Raw genomic sequence first — 8,559 nt, 5'->3', positions numbered from 1 at the left:
GCCTTGGTGCTAAGTGCCAGCTGGTAGCCTTGGCAGCCAAGGCAGGCTGCTAGCCAGCCAAGTGGCGTGGTCATCCCGGTCAAGGGAGGGGGCCATTTGCTTGGTGGTTGGCTTAGGGAGCAAGGTGTTTTGGTCCCCCCCTTTGGTGGTTCTCACCAACCTTCTCCCTCCATGTGACACTTGGAGCTTGTTGATTGCCTTGCATTATATTTTGTTTTTGATTTAAATAAAATTGAGGAAAAATGCAAATATCCCACACTGATAGGAGAAGGGAGATCAAGTCTCTTTTCCCTATAAATACCCAAGTTTTGGGTTTAGGAAAAATCACTTGAGTTGAACTCAATAAGGCATCTCATCATTAGTGATAAAACCTTTAAGTTCGTAATACTCTAGTTTTATTTGGTCAAGTCCCGACTAACCTTCGGGATTAAGACCGCTCGGGTCGGGTCGAAGGTGCGAGCCGTAGGAGGCCTTCGCACTTGCGAGGTTAAGCTTTCAAGTAAAATCTCGTGAAACGAGCGAATCACGCATCGAGGGTAAGAATGTCTTTTCTCCTTCTCTTTCTTATGTTGTTAATTATGTAATTGTATGTTTAGTTGCTTTAATTAGTGGGCGGGTCTTAGACGGGTTTCTCTTCCGCGTAGTGTCAGACACTACGAAACCCAACAAGTCAAGCATCGAGAGTTGTTGCTTGGAGATTTGGTTCTCAAAAGAACTGCAGTAGTGCGAAGAGAAAATCAGCACAGAAAACTGCCAGCCAACTAGGAAGGCCTTTTTCTCATCCACGAGCAAGGTGCTTTCCTCCTCTCTGACCAAGATGGTCAAGTCTTAAGGAACAGTTTTAATGCGGATGTGTAAAAAAAAATATTTTGTTTAAAGTCGTATGATCAAGTAGAAGCATAGAGAAACTTTGTTTAAATTATGCAATGTTAATCAAGGCAATTTAACCCATTTAAATTCAATGAAATACGAGCCTCTACGTGAGGAGTATCCTACATAAACTTGTCTAAACATGTTTATATATTACATTATGCTTAAGCATTATACGCTAACATCCAGGAAAATTAAAATAGACTTAAAGTCACCATATCAGCGCCAAAAATACCAAGGCAAGACATGGGAGGACACACATTCGTAAGGGGTTGATCTCAAAAATTGCCTAGGCTAAAAAATACACATCGCCACTGCCTAGTTTAACCTGCCAGCTCAGAGTAAAACAGGGCACCACCTCGGGGACGCTTGAGAGATCTTCCTGGCACGTTCAACTTGGGATGGTAGGAGTAAATGAAAGACGAAAAAAGAACTTAGTAGGAAACACTAAGGCTCTCTTGGTCTCACCCAGCTCGTTTTTCGTAGGGAGTAGAAGGGATAGCACATTGATAAGCTCTCACATAAACTAAGTAGGAAGCCTAGGCAAAGAAGCCATCGCCAAAAATGGCTGAATGGCATGTCAACAAGTCCTTACATAACTAAGTGAGTGACACAAGCGCAAGCCCTTGTCATGAAAGACGAGCAGCATAAACCTAAAGTCCACCTAGCCAAGTGGTTAACAGGGTCAAAGAGAAAGTCCTCAGCAAAATGAGCGAAAAAAACACTAGCAGCACCATGCAGAGCTTAAAGCTTAGTAACAACGCTCCACGCAGAGGTTAAACGCAACAGAATATGCAAGCTCTAGAAAAAAGCAAAAGCATTGTAATAGCAAACTCAGTGGATAAGCATAATAAACATGGTGAAAAGCATTAAAGAAGAGTGCGCGTTTCCCAGCCAGTGTGGAAACCTAACCTACGTGGTTTCACTTGGAAGGGAAAGGTAGAGGCTGAGTTAGGGTTTAAGTACTGCTATACTGTAACTTAGCAAAGGCCCTAGCGAAGAGACAAATAGGAAGAAACAAACAATAGACAAGGTAACAGTAGAAGTTATCAAACTACATACATATGATTAAGTTGAACCTCTACCCACTAGGGTGAAGAAACATTCATCCAAGAGTTAAAACATTCACAAAATGAACCCTCACTCACCAAGGTGAGGAAACATTCAGTAAAAAAAAAGAAACGGAGAGACCAAGTTAAGCTGGACAAGCCCAGCAATAAAGAAATAAAAAGTGTTAAGTACAGAGACATAGACAATATAATCTTTGGCGGCTATACACCCAAAAGATAGAAACAAGCACTACCTAGTAACTACAGATCTAGGTGAGGGAAACTCCGAAGAACCATTAGAGGAGGGGGGAGATAACCGCTAAAATCTTTATTGCTCGTCAGCCAAAGTCTCCACTCCAATGGCGGCAGCAATGTTAGGGCAGAAAGGCACCTCCAAATTCCGTACAGCATGGCTAAGAACCTTGTAGTTGACAATGCGAGGGTGGTCAGTAGGAAAGTTGTGACGATCAGCTTTCCCAGCAAGGTCAACCTTAGCCCAAAAGGCCTTAAAACGAGCATGTTGCTCCTCATCACTTTCCCTATATAGGCTGCTCACACAACAGGCTGCTGCTTCCCAAACCCTATCATGGCGATCAGTAAGCAACCTGGTAAAGACTTAACTTCCTAGCTGCATCAAGTTCACCCTGTCGCCCAGCCTATAGTCGAGCCACCTTAACTTCCAATGACTACACCCTAACCTGAGAAGACCCCAACTCCCTCTCATAGTCTGCCAGCTTAGTCTTAAGGGGCTGAAATTCCTCCAGCTGAAGTTAAAGGGCATTCGTTCTCTCTTTTTAGGGGGTCACCTCACCAGCAAGCGCATCCCTCTCAAAGCTGACCCGCTGAATCTCCTTGTCCTTCTCGATAAGAGTAGCATTCTGATTTTGGTACTCTTTCTCCACTAAAAGCAAGGCATTGGCCAAGTCACCAACAAACTTGGTAAGCTGCAAAATAGCAAAGAGTAGAAAAACAATAAGTTAGGAAAAAAAGGCAAAGTAAGTGGGAAGGGTTACAAGAAAAAACAAAAGCAAAAAAGAAATAGCAGAAAGCAAAGCAAACTGACCTTCTGAAGATCATGACACGCAGTGGCAGCGGGAAAGTTGACTGAGCCACGAGTATAGTCAGCTGGAAGGCAAATACCTTGAGTAAGGCGATATCCTAGAGTACCACCCTGTTGCGGGTTGTCCACAAAGAGAGACTCGTCAGCCCGAACATTCATTAGAGGTCAAAAGGAAGCATTCTCAGCCCCAGCTGGGCACATAACAGGATGAAAAGCAGCATCAATAGGCACCTCCCCAAACTCTATATGCCTAATAGGGCAAAAAGTGCCACCAGCAGACATAGAAGTCGCTGAGAGTGGATTCTCAAAAGCATCACTCAAGAATTGGTGAACATAACGGTTGAGCTCGCTGGAGTTATGGGTGCTAATGTCCTTCCCAGCATTCTCACCAAGAAGCCCAGTGATGGCAGAATGAGAAGCAAGGGGATCTAGCGCTAAAGAGGTGCGTGCCCTCTTGGCAGCAGGCTGCTCTTCACTAGTTGTGGGCGAAACTATAGGATCATCCTTTAAATCAATAAACTGGGGAGCCCGCTGGTGCATCCCTGTAGATTGAAAATGGCCACCCCTACTGGCATTCTGCAAACGACATGGGAGCCCAAGAGAACGGGGTGTGATCTTGGGGAGCTCCTTGATAGCATCATCAGGTAGCTCAAAGTCAGAAGTTTCAGCAGCAGGAACAACAAGTTCCTTGGAAGGAATGGAAGTTCCAATGCTGGTAGTAGTGAACAGAACATGCTCAGCAGAAGTTATGGGTATTTCACCCACCGCTGCGTTAATCTCAACCTCAATCTCAGAGGGAAAGTTGAGAACATTGTCAGTAAAATCATCGACATTATCATTTTTTTGGTCATCAGAAGCTTATTTCTGTGGTTGGTTTATTTAGGAGGACTGAGGTGCCACCTGGCCGGAAGCCGCAGCAGGGTCCTTTATAGATTATGAAGTTCTCTGCGCCACTAACACCTCAGGTCCCGAAGTAACTTCCCTCTACATGTTCCGAGGTGCCCACCGACTCCCCACAATTGAAGAGGAAGGTTCAACTTCAACTCTGCTAGGCCCAACAAGGTTTGTAGGGGTCACAGTACCAAAAACAGACCTCAATTCAGCAGGGGCCCAGCGAACTTCACCCTTTAAAGCACTAGCATGAACCTCCAAAGTATCAAAGAGCTCGAGGGGGTTGTTAAGGGTGGCAGTAATAGGGTGCTTCTAATTATCTTGTAGACCGAGAATTTTCCTATATGCAACTTGTAATATCCTGAAATAGAAAATAGATGACAATAACGTAAGACAAGGGCAGAAAAAAACGAGAAGAAAATGAAGCACTAGGAAGTTAGAAGAATAAGGACATACCAGGCTCATGAGTAGAGCACAAGTGCATGGGAAAAAGATGCGTGTTGCCAACAATATAAAGAGAGTTGGGCAGCCAGATCTTAGGATACTTAGAATTACCTATACTCGCTCCTTGCAACGCATCAAAATCATGCGTCTCCCGGTCAGCCTCAGAGGGAGCAACAGTAAACCCAACCATTTTTGTGCAAATGAGCCTGAAGTTGCGCGTCACTGTAAAAGAAGAAGAAACAGAAACCAAAAGAACTTGCCTGTCCTGTCCTTGAAGCGACCAAGCTTAGGATAAGACAACACTCTCTCTTCTTTAGGAGCCATAGAATACTAACCAGACTGGATCAAGTAAATACTTTGGGTTTCCAGCAAGCCACTGCTACATCCATTTCATTAGGAATTGATGATCTTTTAACAATACTCAGGTTAGTTGGAGGATGTTCTCTTTAGGCTCATCAAGGACTTAAACAAGTTCAGCGATTATGCATAATGCCGAAAGTGTAGGAACCACAACATGCATATCAAAGTGTGTAGGAAAGTAGAGTGCAATAGGGCGATGCAAGATTAAAAGCACGAAAGACCTTGTCCAAAGTTTGGTCCAAAGGAAAGTGCAAGCCCAAGTCCAGCTGGAATGCAAAAACATCAATGTGCTTAGCAGGAGGAGCGAAGAGCTTTGAGCCCTCAGCAGGAAAACCAGCATGTATACTGGGCCTAACCCATAGAATTGCTGGCCTACTACAGCCATATCAAACCTCTCAGCGTCCTTATGTCAGTTGGGGTCTAGCGTGCAATTCTTGAGACCAAGGAACCTTTCATCGAGATAGAAGTCAGATTTCCCTTCCTCCACAGGCTCAACAACATGGATGGGCTAGCAAACTTGAAAAGCTTGCTCCTTGGGAGACTCAATAATTTTGTTAATACTCTTAGCTGGGGAAGGAGACGACGAAGGAGTTGGAGAGCGACCACCCCGCACTACAAAGGGATCAAAATGATTCACGTCAGCCATATCACCAAGCCAAGCAAAACTGATTAAAGGCTGAACATGGGGAATGGGACTAACAAGAGACATGTCAGGGGGATTAGCCTTAACCTAATTAGCTAATTGTCTATGGCGCATTGCACGCATTCTTAAACGCTCCAGACGGCTCAGTGGAAGAATCGGACTCAGTACGCAAAGAAGGGGAAATCGAATTTTGACTGTCAGTAGCGTCTGACATTTTAATGATCTATAAACAACAAAAGAACCGCAAAAAAAAATGCGAAGAAAATTGGGAAGTAAAAGTAGAATCAGTTGCGCTCCATGGGCAAATTTATAGGAGACAAAGCCAGAAAAGAGAAAAATTGCGAAAAAGAAGCAAGAAAGCGCAAATAAACAACAACAGGGGAAAAAATGAACAAGAACAATCAAATCCAAGAGAAGAATCAATCTTGAGAAGAAAAAATGGAAAGAAACACAATTGAGTAGACAATAGTAAAAAGAAAGGCACAAAGAAAGTACCTTTGCGTAGGAAAACCACTGGAGCACAGACGCACGACAACAATGGTGGCACCAAAAGTTGAAAAAGGGGACGAAGACTGTAACCAAAGGAAAAAATACTCCTAATGTAGAACAAAGAATCGAAGACTGTATGCAAATAAGAAAGAAAAGTCGAAGAAAAACGAAGGAAAAGAAAGAATAAGGGAAGAACATACAACAACAGAGGGGAGCAGCAGTTTAAAAGAGTAATGGCGAGAGCGAAAAATTTGAAAGAGGAAGATGAAAAGTAAGAAATGAAAAGGGTGAAAGGGATGGTGTCCTTCGAACAAGTGTATTATTCCGATAGAGGGTTCGGAATTAATAAGGAAAGCTAATTATTCAGTGAGTTCAAGTGATCGAAATGCCTATCTGGAGGCCGCTTCCGATCAGTAATATTAATAAATAATTAATATTACAGCTTAATCTTGACTGAACCCTTTGGGTCACACCTAATTGTGTAACCGAACCGAAGTGACGAATTAATCCCAAGGATTAAATGAGTCGATAGATATTTTACGAACTAAGAAGTGGGATTCCGAGCTTAGAGCGTTGAAGCCGAGCGTCAGAAGACGAGTCGACGAGACTAAAAAATCAGTCAAACAACAAGTCAACGCGCGTGGAAATCCTAGACTCGATATGGCCTAGCCAATCGAGGGCTAGGTGGGCTAGCATGGCTAGCTGAGCACCTTGCCTCAAGGAAATGCTTGGCCGCAAGCCCAACATGCATTGGCTGGGCAAGCTGGCCGAGCAGCCCTACTAGCAAGGCATGGCATCATGCTCGAGTATGCATGTGAGGAGGTGCACTAGCAAGGCCAGCAGGCAGCAAGGCGTGTTGGGCCTCGCTGGCAGCAACAACAGCAGTAGTACACAACGCAGCAGCCCGCATTGTGTGTGGGCTGTGCGTGTGTGGAGGCTGGCTAGATCGCCCAGCCAAGCACCAAGCCTCAAACCAGGCGTGCCTTGGTGCCCAAGGCTGGGGGCTAGCTGGCGCCACATGCTTGGTGCCGCCTACTTGCTTGGGGAGCAAGGGAAGTTGGTCCTCACTTACTCCCTTTAGGGTCCTCACTTACTCCCTTGCTCTCCTTGCGCTATTTGTCATTTGATGATTATTTTGGGTTTTTGATTTAATTTGGAATTAAATTAAATCTTATTTTTTCTTTTTACAACTTATCGAACATTGAAAGATGATGGGAATTCTTCGGGAGATTTTCATATAAATACCCATCATTAGGTATTGGGAATTTCACTTGAGTTGTTGAATTCTATGAGATCTCCAAAAGCGAGAAAACCTTTTTTTGTAAACTCTAGGTTATTTTTGGTCTAGCCCCGATTATGCTTCGGGGTAGGGACCGGTTATGATTCGGTAGCGAGGATGTGAGCTGTAGGAGGTTCTCGCACTTGCGGAACTTCAAGCTTTCAAGTCTGAGCTCAACGGTTGAGCGAAGCACGCTACTAGGGTGACCATTCTTTCTCTTTCTTCTCTCTCTTCTCTTATGTTTATGTTTATTTTCGTGCTTTTATTTATGTTGTAATTATTATTCATGCGATCCAGTTATCAGGTTTTGTTTCTGCGCGGTGTCGGACACCGCAAAACCCAACAACGGTTTAAGAGCCTCTTGCATTTAATTTTTACAACCAAAAATTAATTAAGGTGATTAAAAACGGATTTAAATTTCTGGTTTAGCATCCTAATTAGATTAGGAGCTTGTTTTTAATTGGATTAAAATCCCATTTAGGCTATTTTGGCTACGAACTATGATTTTGACTCAAAATTAGTGAATTTTGGGTGGAATCAACGTTCTACATCATTCTTTACCCAGAAAGGGTTTAAAGATGGCCTTCCAGAAGCCAAAATCCACCCAGAAAGTGGTTTTTCGAGGGGTTTTTCGTTTTTGATGAAAATTTTTAAATCTTTAAACCTTGATTAATTATGGCATGCAATTGTTGGATTATGTGTTTGATTATACCATTAATCTTCTACAATTTTAACCCTCATTAAGCATATTTATGAAGTCATAATTGGTGCTTAATTCAGTTAGCTCTTATTTTCACATAAACTTGCAATTTCACATTTTTGCAAATTAATGCTTGAAGTGTGAATGTTTATGGTGAAAATGTATTTTTGAAGCCCCCAAAATATTAAAGATTCAATATTTAATTGCTTCTTTTGTTGGATCTTAACTTTCTGAAATCCATAATGAACAAGTTTATGGTTTAAATAATTTTGAGTTGATTAAAATCTTGAAATGTTCATACTTGTGCTTAAAAATTATTGTTCTTCATATTGGAAGATTACAATATTCAAATGTGCACAAGTGAGTGTTGGATAAAAAATTTTCATTAGATGAATGATTATTTATTCAACTATTTTGTCAAATCTCATTATTAATTTATGTTGGTGAAATTATTAGTGAGAATAACCCTCGAGTTTTGTAGCATCAAACCAAAAAAAATTTAAGGAATGGTTCTTGAATTAACTTTTGTTTGTGCACTAAAAATTGAATTTATTCAAGTTGGACTAATTTTATTTTCATTTTTCTCAATGTTGGTTCTAAAAATTATTTAGAGTTAATTTTATTTTGTCACACACAAAATCGGAATAAAATTCTGAGGCACAAGCATGTAAATCAAGGCACCAAGCCTCGAGCACAACCCTTAGCTAGCTAGGTTGCTTGCGCAACACACATGTGGCTACCGAGGGAGTGCACCGTGCATGGTGCGCAAGTGTG

Source organism: Chenopodium quinoa, unplaced genomic scaffold (assembly GCF_001683475.1).
Source record: "Chenopodium quinoa cultivar QQ74 unplaced genomic scaffold, ASM168347v1, whole genome shotgun sequence".
Classification (NCBI taxonomy): domain Eukaryota; kingdom Viridiplantae; phylum Streptophyta; class Magnoliopsida; order Caryophyllales; family Amaranthaceae; genus Chenopodium; species Chenopodium quinoa.
The sequence above is the reverse complement of the archived record's forward strand: the minus strand, read 5'-3'. Positions refer to the sequence as shown.